Source organism: Rutidosis leptorrhynchoides, unplaced genomic scaffold, assembly GCF_046630445.1.
Source record: "Rutidosis leptorrhynchoides isolate AG116_Rl617_1_P2 unplaced genomic scaffold, CSIRO_AGI_Rlap_v1 contig320, whole genome shotgun sequence".
Classification (NCBI taxonomy): domain Eukaryota; kingdom Viridiplantae; phylum Streptophyta; class Magnoliopsida; order Asterales; family Asteraceae; genus Rutidosis; species Rutidosis leptorrhynchoides.
Window position 1 is genome coordinate 10,850 of NW_027266561.1, and position 16,669 is coordinate 27,518.

At 32.4% G+C, this 16,669-nt stretch overlaps 1 non-coding gene across 1 annotated transcript; it reads left to right on the forward strand.

Moving 5' to 3' along the window:
* Window positions 1–15,953: 15,953 nt before the first annotated feature.
* LOC139882873 (small nucleolar RNA R71) lies at window positions 15,954–16,059 on the forward strand. The gene has a single exon (XR_011771819.1). It is a non-coding gene; the product is annotated as a small nucleolar RNA R71 (small nucleolar RNA).
* Window positions 16,060–16,669: the final 610 nt, after the last annotated feature.

Here is a 16,669-nt window from a genome sequence, read left to right on the forward strand (position 1 = left end):
TTGTCTTATGCCCTATGCCTAATTATCGACCTAACATGACGTATCATATTCTTATCAGTTGATAAAATTTCGATGTCTACAATATCCTTCTTCTATTTACTACATTGAAAATATACAGCCTCATTTCACATGCTTGGTAAAGTCTTCAGACACATTAATATATCTATGGAATAGGCTTCAAGTTTTGTTCCCTTAGGCTTTGAAAATTTTACTTCTTAGCTGATATAATAGATAAGGCAAAGTTGAAGCTCTTTTTGTGTTATATGGTGGTGGCATAGTTGAAATATATGTCGGTGGATTACTTGAAGAAAAAATTATATTTAATACATCTCATAGACTCAATAATAAGGTTTACTTTTTAGGGTTTGAAATTAAATGGATCGAACCTCTGATTGGATGCATGTAGGAAAGTTGATTCTTACTGATGTATAGTATGAAGTTGTTATTTGAATATTGGAAAATATATTGAGTATTTAATAAAACTACACTGTATTGTCGGCATGAAAGGGTAGATAAAATAAATTTCAAAGTTCTACATGAATATTTGTTACATTTTGTAATTAACTAGTCAGTGGGCCCGTCCGTTGGACCGAAAGTCCGTACCCTTAGAAATAAATAATTTAAATATATATTATAAAAAATTATATAATAATTATTTACATTAAATATTATTAAATTTATGTCAAATATTATATCAAAAGAATTTTTTTAAAAAATTTATATCAATTATAATTATTTTGATTTTATTTCTACAATCCTATTAGATTTAAAAATTTATTTTGTTTGAAAAATAAGATATATCCGTTATAATTACTAATAGGAAAAAAATATAGCGGATTTTTATTAGAAATAATAGTTTAATAAAAAAATAATATATATTTTAATTTGATTAGGAATTAATTTTTTTTAACAATATGTCCATTTGAATAGGAAAAAAAAGATTTGTCCGTTTTAATTAGGAATAGAAAAAAAGAATATAATGAATTTTAATTAGAAAAAATTGTTAAATAAGAAAATTAGAAAAAATATAGTGTATTATAATTTTATTAGGTATATATTTTTATTGTGTTTTGATTTCCTAATTAGAATAGGAAAAATAATATCATGGATTTAAAATTATAATTTGAAATCTAATTAAAGTCAAAGTTCTAAATTAGGAATATAGTTTAATAAAAAAAATTTTAAAAAATAATATATATTATTATTTGATTAGGAATAATTTTTTTAACAATATCTCATTCAAAAAGAATATAATGAATTTTTATTAGAATTGTTTTTAAAAAAATAGAAAAAATATAGTTTATTATAATTTATTAGGATTTTTTTAAAATAATAGATAGGAAATTAATTAGGAATAAAATATTACATTAGGAAAAAGTAATTGGTAGAATTTTATTGGGAATCATTATATTTTTATTGTATTTTGATTTTCTAATTAAAAAAGGGAAAAAATAATATCATTGATTTAAAATTGTAACTTGAAACCTAATTAAACTCAAATTTCTTACATACATGTGTCAAATTACTATTCGTTAATAAAACGACATGTGTCGGATGTTGATTTGACACGAAACTTACAATTGAATTGCAATTGAAATAAATTGAAAAAGTTTCTCTATTATCTATTTATTTATGTCAATTATAATTATTTTGATTTATTTTAAAATTTACAATCCTATTAGAATTAAAAATTATTTTGTTTGAAAAATAAGATATTTCCGTTTTAATTAATAGTAGGAAAAAAATATAGCGGATTTTTATTAGGAATAATAGTTTAATAAAAAAATTTATTTTAATTTGATTAGGAATAATTTCTTTTAACAATATGTCCATTTGAATAGGTAAAAAAAGATGTGCTCGTTTTAATTAGGATTAGATAAAAGAATATAATAGATTTTAATTAGGAAAAATTGTTAAATACGAAAATTAGAAAAAATATAGTGTATTATAATTTTATTAGGTATATATTCTTATTGTATTTTGATTTCCTAATTAGAATAGGAAAAGTAATATCATAAACTTAAAATTATAATTTGAAATCTAATTAAATTCAAATTTCTAAATTAGGAATATAGTTTAATAAAAAATTAAAAAAATAATATATATTATTAATTGATTAGGAATAATTTTTTTAACAATATGTCCGTTTGAATAGGAAAAAAAAAAAGATGTGTCTATTTTAATTAGGAATAGGAAAACAGAATATAATGAATTTTTATGAAGAAAACTTGTTTAACAAAAAAATAGAAAAAATATAAAAAATATAGTGTATTATAATTTATTAGGATTTTTTTAAAATAATAGATAGGAAATTAGTTAGGAATAAAATATTATATTAGGAAAAAGTAGTTGGTAGAATTTTATTGTTTTTATTGTATTTTAATTTTTTAATTAGAAAAGGGAATACAATAATATCATTGATTTAAAATTATAACTTGAAACCTAATTAAACTCAAAGTTCTTATAAAAATTGTTAAATAAGAAAATTAGAAAAAATATAGTGTATTATAATTTTATTAAGTATATATTTTTATTGTATTTTGATTTTCTAGATTTCCTAATTAGAATAGGAAAAATAATATCATAAACTTAAAATTATAATTTGAAATCTAATTAAATTCAAAATTTTAAATTAGGAATATAGTTTAATAAAAAAATTAAAAAAAAATAATATATATATTATTTGATTAGGAATAACTTTTTTAACAACATGTCTGTTTGAATAGAAAAAATGGTTGTGTCTATTTTATTTAGGAATAGGAAAAAAAAATATAATGAATTTTTATGAGTAAAACTTGTTTAATAAAAAAGTAGAAAAAATATAGTGTATTATAATTTATTAGGATTTTTTTAAAATAATAGATAGGAAATTAATTAGAAATAAAATATTATATTAGGAAAAAGTAGTTGGTAGAATTTTATTAGGAATCATTATTTTTTTATTGTATTTTGATTATTTAATTAGAAAAGGGAATACAATAATATCATTGATTTAAAATTATAACTTGAAACCTAGTTAAAACTCAAAGTTCTTATATACATGTGTCAAATTACTATTCGTTAATAAAACGCCATGTGTCGGATGTTGATTTGACAATAAAATTTGCAATTGAATTGTAATTGGGACAAATTGAAAAAATCTCTCTATTGTCTATAAGATTAAGAAGGCTGATAAATTGAATTTGTAATTAAATTAGATAACTTGTATTATTAAAAGATATTAGAGACAAAGTTTAGCTTTATCTGATCTGAGATAGTTCAACAATTAATTAAATTCAAATATTTTGTTTTAAATCATTTTCAAAAGAAAAATTATGTTTCTCTTTAAATTTATTTATTTATAGACTTAAGCTTTCTCATATAATAAATTTGTGATTATAAAAATTAATCCTATTTTCATAAATTTATTGATTTGACTTATTTTTTTATAGAATATCTTCCAAATTGAATGCATGATGTCTATAATGGAAATGTATGCATGTAATGTGTTGACGTGGATACAGGCGTTACACGGATAGACCTTGACTAAGGTTGATACGCTCATTTTCGGTCTTTTAGTAGTTTGAAAAAGCGTTTATAGAGGAGTGTTTGAACTTCGGCTTAGGTTTCGCCACCAAAACTTTAGTTCTGTAATTTTCACTAAACGGTTTCAAATAATTATGAAAATAATTTATGGTTTCATTGATGGGTGGTTTGATATATATATATATATATATGTAGAAAGTTTTCTCAAACATATTTTATATATGTGAAAACCTATTGTTAATGGAATTTTACTCACTAAGCTTTATAGCTTATGTTTTCCAAAACATGTTTTTTTTTCAGGTTGATTGATTGTACACGAGGATCGATAATTTGAGCATTCACAGGATTCTAGAGAGATCTTCAAGAAAGGTTGGATATGACGCTTCATTCCCTCTATTTTGTAATGATTTATAAAACATATGGCTCAACTAAACCATTATAACTTCCACTGATGTTTCAAATGTAGACATTATACTAATAATGGAATTGTTTTAAATGAAAGATTTGCATCACTCATTACGAGTCCCCTTATGGAAGTCACGGTGGGGTACCCACACCTTTTTTGAAAAAAGGAGTCAGACCTTAATTTAAGAAAGAGGGACGAGACCTTATTTCAAAAAAAGGGTCGAGACCTTATTTTTTAAAACAAAGGGTCGAGACCTTATTTCGCAAAAGGGTCAATATCTTGTTTAAAAAAGGGTCGAGACCTTATGTTTAAAAAAAGAGTCAAGACCTTACATTAAAAAAAGTGGTTGAGACCTTATTTTGAAAAAAGTTGAAGACCTTATTATTAAAAAAGGGTCCAAACATTATTTTGCAAAGGGTCGAGACCTTATTTTTAAAAGGGTTGAGACCTTATTTTGTTGAAGGGTCCGTGACCCTATTTTAAAAAGAGATTCAAACCTTGTTTTTTGAAAAGAAAGTGTCCAGACCTTATTTTGCAAAAGGGTTGGGACCTTATTTTGAAAAGGGTCGAGACCTTATTTTGAAAATGATCGAGACCTTTATTTCTTCTAAAAGGGTCCAAACATTTTTTGAAAAGGGTCCAGACCTTATTTTACTAAGGGATCGTGGCCTTATTTTAAAAAGGGGCGTAGAAAAAAAAAAAAGAAAAAGGGACCAGGTATAAAAAGATTGACTGGAATTGAACCAAGGAAAAATGAATCAGACCATAACCAACATTGAACTAAAATTGAACCCATTAAATAATAAACAAGCCAAGTTCTCTCAACAAAACAAACAGGGAGAAAAAAAAAGAACGGGAGAACGAAAATCCTCATTCCATTCCAAAGTTAACCATGATTCAAAGCCTTCACGAGTGTTGAATTCCCTTACATTTTGGAGAAGATAGTTGGAAAGTGAGATAAGAGAGCCGGAGGAAACAAACAATGGAAAATTTTTGCAAGAATCCTAAAACAAATGTTACAGAAAAATAAAAGAAATTAGGATGAAATACATACATAAATTGAAGATTCAAGCTAAATATAATAATAATAACACTTATTTAAGAGATTTCTTGCTCAAATCATGAAGAAAGAAGAGTATGAATTAGAAAGATGTGTGATGTTCTCCCTTGACTTGAACAAGACGAACTGTAAGAAGAAGAATTGGGAGTACTGAATTTTATAAGTCAAACTTAGATCCCCAAAGATGAATCATATTCTTGTGGTCCTTTAGGAAACTAGGCTCCTACAAAAAGGGCCCTTGAGTTTTTTCTTCCCATACTGAATGGACCTTCAAAAAAGGCTGATGGTTAAAAAAATATTTTCCATACCAAAATACTTTAAATTTGTGATAGATTAGTACCTGGTATTTTATCTTCGGCTTAAATGGTCTTAAAAATTTCTATTTTCATTTAAATTAAACTTTTGAGGCCACGAGAAAAAAATATGTATGTGTATATATAAAATATTTGCACATAATATACATATGTATGTAATAATGAATATTAAGAAAAAAAAAAAAGGGCCTTGAGTTTAATGAGTCAGGATCAATTGACACCTAATGTCAAAGTTTAATATTGACACCACATCTAAGCCATTCATCTCGATAGAATTAATGGTCACGATTAAGTGGTTTGAAATTTACCAACATATCCCTAAAACTCAATTCTGTACAGATTACTGTGTCTTTATCTCCGGAGTCTCCATCTAAAAATTCTCGTCTCCCACCGTCACAACAAAAGGCGAGAACCAAATCACCTTCATCGAATTCAGTGCCTTGCTTATTGTTTTAAAAAATCAGGATCTGAAAGACTTGAGATAGGAAATTATAAAGCCAGACTAAAATAAACTCAATCGAAGCTTTATATTCCATCAAAACATAGTAATAATTAATTTTGGAAATTGGTTTTATAAGAGACAATATTAAGCAAAAAAATCATAACGGGAGATAGTTTTCATGGTAAGAGGAGGAATGGTCATAACAGGAAACGCTCCTTTTATCGTCGTCATAGATCGGAGTTGTTGGCCCTTGCGGCAGAGAACATGGTAGATGAAGATGACAATATATTTGAGTTATGGTAAAAGTATTTTTTGCCCATCTCACTTTTTAATCCCTTTTAGGCAATGCTTTGTTTTTGTTGTTTGTTTGTGTCGTAGAAAATTTGCGACAAGGGGTTTTTAATGTTATATCTTTGGTAATCTTTTTCCCTCATTGAAGTTTTTAACGATGCTCATCCTTGCGCATAAATTTGTCCTTTTATTTTCGGTGTTATAGTTCTAGTTTCCTCGAGGACTAGCAAAAGTTCGGGTGTGGGGGAGTTGATAAACTCTATATTTTAGAGTTTATGACTTCTTTATACTTGTGGTTTTGTCAAGAAATCGAGTATTTATTGTTTACGTTATGTGTTATTACTTTGTTTTGTGTTTATTTGGTGATTTGTAGGTACTTAGGACTAAATCAAGCTATTTTTGACGAAAATGGACTAAAAGAAGAGTTGGAGGACTAAACTGCAAATTACGGAAAATTGAGTGCCAAGATTGAAGAAAGCTAGCTGCAGCTGCGCCCTTGAGACAGAAACTTTGGCGCAGCTTATGCTTGAACAAGCGCAGCTGCGCAGAAGCAGAACAAGACAAGCATGCGATGCCGCAGCTGCTGCCTGGACTGGTGCAGGTGAGGCCTGGATCGACTCTTGGAAAAAACACAACGCCGCAGCTGCGGCCACACCCGACGCAGCTGTGGTACGATGATAAATTAGTCCTATTTCGTCTAGGTTTCCTACTTTCGATTTTTTTAGTCCCAAGTAGAAGTAGAAAAGGAGAATAGGGTTGTTATTATTCAGAGAACTGCAGAGAGGGTATTTTGGGTGAGATCTTTTGCGCTTTCCATCGCCGAAAAGTGTAATCATTCTACTCTCTTCTTGGTTTAACTATGTCTTTGCGTACCTAAACTACTTGTCTTAGCGCTGTAACAAACCTGCATTCTAGTTGATGTTTTGATCTTAAATTCATACTCTAAGTTTGTTATTGAATTCCAATTTTCTATATTATGATCTTAACACTTTCAATTGCTTAGCTATCAATTGCATGATTAATTCTCCTTGACAATAAAACGAAAGTGTGAGTTTTGGAGTAGAACTTGAATATAGAATCGCATGTTTAATGTATTCACAAGAGTTGATGAGTAATTGTTGTTAGCATAGACATAAAGCTAATAGACTTGAGAACTTAGCTCGACATAGAACTCACTACAATTACTTTACCTTCTAAGACCATAGACATATAGGGTTAGAGTAAACTGGTTAGAGTTAATTGTCATAGACATATGCTTTTAACTTTTAATGAGTATTGGATAATTGGAATAATATGACAGAATTGAGTAAGACTTTTATCGGAACATCGATGATGATTGTAGTGTAGTCACAAGCCCTATGATTCTCTCATCTCATCTCTGATTTTTATTGTTGTTATTTGCTTTTATCTTTATTGCATGCTATTACTTTAATCACCATTGAAATTGATCTTTTGAACAAGTAAATAAAAGGGATAAAACTGATCTTAAGTAGGTAAATTAATACAATTCTTTGTGGGAACAATACTCTACTTCTACTTTATTACTTGTGGCGACGCATGCACTTGCGTGTGTGATTTAGCCCAACAAAGTGCAGACTTGCTGGTGAAGCAGTTCGTAAGTTCTCTCAAGGGGAGCGCTTTTGAATGGTACATCAACCTCGTCCTTGGGTCTATAGATTCATGGGCTCAACAGGTTAGAGAGTTCTTGACCTGCGTTTACAGCATCCAAAGGCGCATCTCAAAGCTAGACCTCGCCTCTATAAAGCAGTGGGAGGGTGAACATATCTCATATTACATCTAGAGGCAGAAGGCTATTAATTTGGATTGTAAAGAGCTAATTTTTGAACAAGATGCCATAGGTATGTGCACTAGGAAGGCATGAATATAATACTCTAATTTTAACTTCAAGAAAGAATTCACAGTTTCCATAGTAAGTACTCGACGAGTAGATTCTGAAGACTTTAAGTCATTACTCAACCAATAAAAACATAATATTTCTCAAAGAATTATAGGAAAACATCAAACAGTAAAAGGATGAACTAGATGCAACATATGAAGTGATAATCCGAAAAAAAGATGAAATGTTTGCTCTGAAGGGACATGTTACTGAACTATCACTACGTGAACTTGGAAGTGAACTAGGACAAGCCATTCAACAAAAGAAGAAGATGCAAGCAAGTTCCAACAGTACAAGGATCAACAAAAGGATACATGGGACTTTGACGACAATAGCCACTTTCGTCTTACGAGATATCGAGATCTTCTTGACCAACACGTACCATTTGAGAAAATAAACTACATCACACATGAAGGTAGGCAGCTACTAATACTTGGAAAAGGAACATATAAAGCTGCTAAATGAATAGTACTAGCAGATATTAAAGATAAAAAAATCGAAGAATTCATGGGCTGATCGGTATGACAATAACACCAGTGATTAAAGGGTATTAGTCAAACCACTAGATTAGGGCATAAAATTAATATATAAAAATAAAATATATGTAATATTTTTTTAAAAAAAATAAAGGGAAAAAGACTACCATTACTTGGTAGATTATATCTCAAAAATAATACTACTTAGTGTCACAAAAACGGAAGAAAAATATGTCATATTTAAGTTTTTTATTATATAAATAAGTAATATTGATTTGGAATCGTGATACACTTAAAGCATGACATCTCACTCGATATGGAACGTCTAAAAGAAAGAAGAAACGTCAGTTCGACGTCGATACAAATATTAAAAAATCATCATAGTGCTGATAGCATTCCAGAGAAACAATCTATGTATAGCCCATATGTCAAGAAACGTCTATTTAATGGAATATATTCCAGGCCACCAACTTCTCGACATCCCCCTACAGGCATTTTTGGAGCACAATTCAGTCATAACGACAGTGATAGTGACTTATGTCCAAATACTTAAATAAATCAACAAAAGGCCATTCCAACTCAAGGAAATCAAGAGGAATGAAGGTATTATCAAGGAGTTCAGTTGGTGATTCTATTTAGGGGGAGCATCATGTCCAAGTGGTTATCTTATTTATAGAATAAAAATGGGAGATTGTTAAGACATGTGTTTGATCGAGGCATTTCCATAAATCGATTATACACATGTATGATTAGGTTGTCACTTTTAGACATAGCATATTGTAGCATTTAATTAGAAGTAGATTAATATTTTTTAGTTATATAAAAACATTGTAAGTAGATTAATATTTTATTAGATAATTAAAAAGCATTGCACTAATGAAGATATTAATCTTATCATAATTTGATTTGATAAAATATATAAGACTTTAAAACATCTCTTGGATTGCCATGGTGTACAAAGTAATGGACAAGATTAATTTTCCAAAGAAAGCAAGGATTGCTAAGATGGAGAGATCGATCGACGAGATCAATCTATCAAAGGACATGGATTGCCAAGATAGCAAAATCAATGGAACGAATTAATAAGAGCAAGTTAAAAGATTTATTACTTAAGGATCAAGCATCTGCAGAATTCAAGGAGCTGAAGAGATTTCAAGGATCAGGGATACAACTCAAAAGGAAACAAATCTTACAGTAAAGAAGGAAACAAAATTGGATCTTATTCCTTCTGGACTAGTTGGAACATACGTGCATCTCAAGTATACCGCTAAAAAAAAAAACAAAATATTTTGTTAAGAAATCAAATCAAGAATCAATTCATATAAGGCAAATTAGGAAACATAATCACATTATGTTCCTTCCAAGTGAAGCATCTTTACGGCATCAAATATAAAAAGAATCAGGACTGTATAAATAGAAACTAAATCAGATCCTATTCTTCCTAGATGAAGATGAACAGACGTGCACCTGAAGCAATTACCAAATAGGAAACACAATATCGAATCATATTATTAAGATCAATGAAAATCGGATCAATACAGATAATGCTTATGAGTGACGCACAAGGCAATACTCGCCTATAAATGGAGGACGACTTCCCACAGAAGAAACTGCACAAACAGCTTATCCGAGAGAGTATATTTGAGAGGGAGTTTGACTCCACTCCGACCTTTATTTGTTGTCATAGGTTATTCAGCATTAAAGGGTTGGGAACGAGAGTCGAGAGTAATAGCTGGTGTGTGGTTATGTTGAGTAGGGCCCTAGAACAGGTTGGGTAGCCTAGGTCTAGTTTTAAGAAGAGATTAGCAAGATACTAGTATTAGTCGAGCACTGTGGCTTGTGCACAAACTCCTAGATAATTTAGGAGGCAAATCTCCCACCATTGTAAGAAATTGTTATTTCTGCGAAATCGCCCGCTGACTTAGGTGTTCGTTGAGGTGTTACTTTTATCATCCGAATCAAATCAACGCATTCCATTGAATATCATCTATTTGATTCATTCATAATTCTCTAAACCTCGCAACCAATCTTAGTGAGACTTATTAATTATACGTCAGTGTGTCAAATCAATTTAACTCCAATATAGTTTAACTGATTCACTCTCAAAGTCTCAAGCACAACTTTACGCATCTCAAGGAGACTTCTAACACAAACAGTTTATTGCTCAATCTGCTCAACAGATCTCTAGATCACCAGATCTATAGATTCACAACTTGCAAATTGTTGCTGACGTTTCTGGTTCAGTATCAACTAAACTGAATCAAATCTAAAGATACTGGTTCAGTATCAACTAAATCGAATCAGTCCAAACAACACTAGTTCAGTATCAACTCAACTAAAACAGTCCACCATTGTTCAACTCTAAGTCTCGCTTTCCACTGCCATCTAGAGAGAGATTTAGGTTACATCAATTTACCAGACTAAGATGCATCAGCAGAACATAGATGAAGTTTTGTAAGTTCTCATTTAGTTACCACAGAACTATCTCCTTATAGTTTACTGCACTTAGTTTATCTTTAGGTTATAAATAGGTTTGTTAGTACTGGTCCAGTTACTACAGGCCAAGTACTTATTTATTATCTTTCACACTTTATTATACTCTGATTATCTTTAGACCATTAGTCATAATTTATGTTAGTTCATACCGTACTACTGTATTGCAATTACTGTTTCTATAATTACATTCATTTATGAACTGTAATCTTTTTAGTTAGTATTGGTTTATTATCCACTATTGTTTTAGTATCTAGCTTAAGAATAGGTTGTTAGATCTGTACTTAGTGTATTCTTAAGTAGATCATTTGTAAATCTAATTAATCATTTTGTTAAAATGGAAACTATATTTAAGTGATTGTTAGATTATGTTTCAGAGGTAACTCGTTGAGTTGTCATATTAGGTGACTTAGTCGAAAAGAGTTAGTGCTATCAAATTTCATATTTTATTAGCCTCACCATAAGAGACTCATTTTTATGAGGTGTGCGTCTCTTTAGGCAATTTGAGATTAACTTACCTTATATTTATTTTCAAATAAGCTACCTATTGAGCTAGGCCTCACTATTGGTAACTTATTTTAGGTCACTTAGTGAAATGAATTTTAACTTACCACCTTTATTTATTTAATTTTAGGTAACTTACCTTTGAGTTTGTCTATCATATTAGCCTTGCCTTAAGAGACCCATTTTTATAGGGTACGTTACTTTAGGCAATTTTGAGATTTGACTTACGTATTGTTTGTTTCGGGTAAGCTACCCATTGAGCTTGGCCCTTTTATTAGTCTCTCTTTGGGTGATTAATTATTATTTATTATTTTTTTAAGCTCACCTAGTGACTTGAATTTTAACTTACCACATTTTTCGGGTAAGATACTTTCGAATTTGACTATTTATTCACCTTCAGTAATCCATTTATAAGATACGCCTCTGCAGGCAATTTGGAATTTAACTTACTTAATACTTCTTTTTTCGGGATAATCTTCCCATTGAGCTCGGTCTTTTTCATTAGCCTTACTCTAAGAATAAAGTATAAACATACGTATATATTGAGACCATATTAAACTCGAGTCAGGATCCATTGACACCAAGTGTCAAAGTTGAATTACAACCTACAACGTGCTGGATCCATTGACACCACATCTCAGCCATTCATCTCAATTAATCAACGATCATATTGAAATGAATTTACAACCTACAACATGTATGGGAACATAGTCATCATCGAGTCATCAAAACTCCGTTATCGTGCAATGCAAGCATGAAATATTTGCTAGCAAATCAACAATCATGCACCATCAAAAAGTGAACTCCTAGCTGAAATCACGATAAGAATTAGATGAACACTTCAATCTCTCAACAATTTGATTAGTCAATTGCTCAAAACTCACAAGAGATTATTATTCTTTTCCTCAAGCACTCGTGCATTCAATATTTATTTCAATAAGTAAAAGTGCCCACCCCTACACGAAATTTCCAGTATATTAACATAAAATTCGAGTTATGCAATGCTCATGAGGATGTCAAATGGTAGTCTTTCATCACAAGCTCCACTAATACAGCAACACAAGCATAAAATCAAGAAGGTCTTTGGGTTTCTATTGTAACGTAGGGTCAAGTGTTTTGAATAAATTTGGCTTTTTGCGGTATAAGGTCTTAACATTTTATGCACCACACTCACATCCTAACCCATTGATGCCCTAATGACAAACTCTCGATTTCCGAAGCAACCTATACAAATTACTACCCATCACTCGAAGAGAACCTTTACTACCCGAAATTCCTCAAATTAGACCATGCCAATATTTATAAGACATAATTAGTGAGCTCTTTTATTTATACGTTTTTTTTCTTTTTTGCTTTCTTCTTCTTTTTTCTTTCTTTTTTGGACTTCCTTTGTTTTTAGAACTCAGTAATTTTATACAATAATTTTTCAGGAGCATGGACTGATCTTTTCTATGTTCAATCCACATACATAACAATTATAAGTGTCCAAATATATTCATACACATCTTCAACCTCATCATCCTCATTATCTATCTCCTCTAGCTCGAGAATTTCATTGATGTTCTTTGGTGCAATACTAACCTATTTCCCTCGAATGTACACTTCATCATTCCGGTGATGGGGTAAGTTGGCATGAAACTCATAAATAATCTTCTTGTAGGCAACTGCGGGAATTGTACGAAAACCTTCCCAATTCTTAGCATCAATCAAGTCGCGAATCTCGTGATATTCTGCTTTCTTCAGTTTAACACCCTTCTCGAGTACGAAACCAACCTTAGAAATCCACTGATCGTGTCTCGGTTTAGCTTGCGAGGTGAAGAACTTGTCAGAATAAGCTTCAGTGGTAGTAGAAGCTTTTCTCTTCAATCGTTTCCATGATGTAGCCATTTGTTTCTAGAGATGATGGCAATAGCATCGCAACATAGTTCACAAGCTCAAAGAACAAACTCAACCTTAACAAAGCAGACTATAGCAATTGCAAACAATTCAGTTATGCCCACACAAGAAATAGCCAACCAATAACAATAAAACTTCTATTCAAATGATTCAGAACTATAACTACCATATGAATCTCAATTGATCTTTGTAGAATTCGAGGAGAATAGTATGAACTTGACCGAAACCATATTTGACGGAAGTGGTGGAGGTCTGGCCGATCAGAACCTTTGCTTGTATTAAATAGACAGTGGCCGGAGAGGATGATTCACAGCGGCGTGGTGGCTGAGCTGTGTAGGCGTGCAGATGGCTGGCAGTGGCGATGGTGGTAATCGCGAGGAAGGGCCGGCAGTTATGGTAGAGAATGACGATCGTCCAACTTGACGGTGAGTACGGCTGCGAAGAGGAGATGGGGGTGCAATCGTCCTCGAGAAGAGAGGGGATAGGATTGATCAGTTTGTGTGTGAGAGTCGATGAAGTGCAGCTGCGAAGAAGATGGAATTTAGGGATTTTAGTCGTCGAAATGGGAAATGACCGAACTGCTCCATCTATTTTATGTGTGGGCCTCGAGCTTAGCCTTTTTTTTTTTTTTTTGCTGTAAAATGAACAGACGTAAATCCGAAAAAATAACAAAAATACTGGAAGATAACAAAACGAAAGTAAAGAACAAGAAAAACTTACAAAGAAATAAATGAAACCATGAGTTGCCTCTCATGCAGCGCTTGGTTTAACGTCCTTCAGCCTGACGAGTGACTCTTCTAGTCTTATATTGGAAATTTCATTACTAATTGTACAGCTCTAGGCCAACATGATTTCAGTTGAGCGAGATGTTTCTTCCACATAGACTTGTTCAATGACTTTAGCCCACCTGATTTCACATGTAACTCAACACGATAGACCCCATACAACTCCTTTCTTGACTTTTTCAGATTGATCTTCGGATGCTTTTGGGTTTCTTTTACAATGTCGGCCTTAGTTTCTAGCCCAACATCACTTGCCTTGAGAACTTTTCTAGTACTAACCACTTGAATTGCCGAAAACTCTTCTTTCTTGGTTGAGGGTTGCGAAGGTTTAATAGCATTGAATACTTCGTGTTCATCATGCACACTCATCATGATTTCTCTTTTCTCCACATCAATTAGTACTCTCCCGATGGCTAAGAACGCTCAACCCAGTATGACCGGCGTACTACCATCATCATCATAATCAAGAATAATAAAATCAGAAAGTTGTATCAAATTGCCAACTTTCACTAAGACATCTTCCAAAATCCCCTCCGGGTAAGTTATTGACCTATCCGCCAATTGCATGATCACATTCGTGGGTTTACACTCCCCTAGACCCAACTTTTTATACATTAATAGAGGCATCAAGTTTATGCTAGCACCTAAATCACACAATGCTTTTGGAGTGGAGAAATTACCAATTTTGCAAGGAACGATAAATTTCCCTGGATGTTTAAGCTTTGGTGGCAACTTCTTTTGTATGATGGCGCTACACTCTTCAGCTAGTTCAATAATCTCACCATCCAACATTTTCCTCTTCTTAGACACCAAGCTTTTCATGAACTTTGCATAACCTGGTATCAACTCTAATGCTTCCACTAGAGGAATGTTGATATGGAGTTGTTATAGCATGTCAAGATACTTTTTACACTTGGTGTCTTGTTCTTTAGGCTTCAATTGATGAGGACAAGGTGAAGGAGGCCTAATGATCGGTTTCTTGATAGGAGGAAACTCTTTTTTACCTTTTTTTAGGTTCCTCCTCCACTGGTTTTTCCTGCTCAACAACCTTTTTATTAGTAGTAAGAGATTTTGGTTCAGAATTTACCTCTTTATCGCTCCGTAGAGTGATTGCCATGCATTGCTCCTTATTATCTTGAGGGTTATTGACAGTGTTACTAGAGTGTCCTCCTTGAGGTCTTTGACTAATGGAGTTAGCCAATTGACCCAACTATTGCTCAACGGCGCGAAGAGACGCGCATTAGCTATGTATAAGGGTGCTATGCTCGGCCAACTATTCAGCTTGCCCGCTGACTTGGTTATCCATCTTGGCATGTAGGCTGTCATCATATCCCAGATTGAAGGCTTGCAGTTAGCTTGGGGATGGTATCCCAGTGGTGCAGCTTGTCTCTGATTGTTATAAGGCCGTTGAGGTCTGTAAGACAAATCGGGGTGATTCTGATTTGGATACTAATAGGCGGATCCCCGATTTGCATTCCCTATAAAATTAGCCTCATCTACTCTATTGCATAATTCAGTTTGATAAGCTCCCTCACACTCATCGCATTCCACATGTATTGATGACGTTTGAACTTGAGCAACAAATGCGAATGATGGTTTCTTTAAGCTCTTGATTTTGTTGGTCAACAGAGCCAACTGGGCTACGATTGCCGATTCTGTGTCCAGCGATTGTATACCTGCAAGTTTCTTCTGTGGAGCAACTGTCTCCCTCTCTGAAGTCTAATCATTAGAAACCATATCTTCAAAGATCTTATAAACCTCGTGATGAGATTTATTCGTTACACTTCCTCCTGGAGTAGCATTGGCCCATCCTTTGTAAGACACATATAAGCCCTAATAGAATAAAGACATCAACACCTCCGATTTGAACCCATGATGAGGACAACTCCTCTTTAATTCTTTGAATCTTTCCCATGCTTCATGTAGGCTCTCCCGATCACGTTGTTTGAAGTTATTGATCAAAGACTGTATTTGCAAAGTCTTTGAGAAAAGTACTTGGTGAGAAACTTTTAGGCCATTTGGTTCCAAGTGGTGATTGAATCTGCAGGCAAAGTTTTCAACCAAGTTCTAGCATTCCCAGCAAGTGACCAAGGAAATAGCTTCAAGCGGATGGCCTTTTGAGTAACATTCGCGATCTTGTTAGTATCGTAGATATTGATAAATGAAGCCAAGTGGGTACCAGGATCCTCACTTGATAGTCCATGGAAGTGCCCAATAGTCTAGAGCATAGTGACACGAGAGGCTGCAGTTTGAAATTTTCGACGGCGATGATTGGTTTTGTGATAACAAATTTCCAACCATCGGTAGTAGGAGTTGCATGTTCCCGGAGTGGAACCAATGCATTCCGATCAACTCCATTAGCCATAGCTCTTTGATTGATTTGGTTTCTAGCTTTGGCTTATTTTATTAGTCTTCTAGCAGTCCTTTCGATTTCTAGATCGTGGAGCAGAACAGGATGAGAGCTTTGCATAAACAGCAAAAACTTGACTTCCTACACAGGAACACCCACGTCAAGTGTAAACTGTTCAAAGAAATAAAACAAAAATTTAAAACAGAAGTAAAATGCTTGACTCTAAGTAAAAG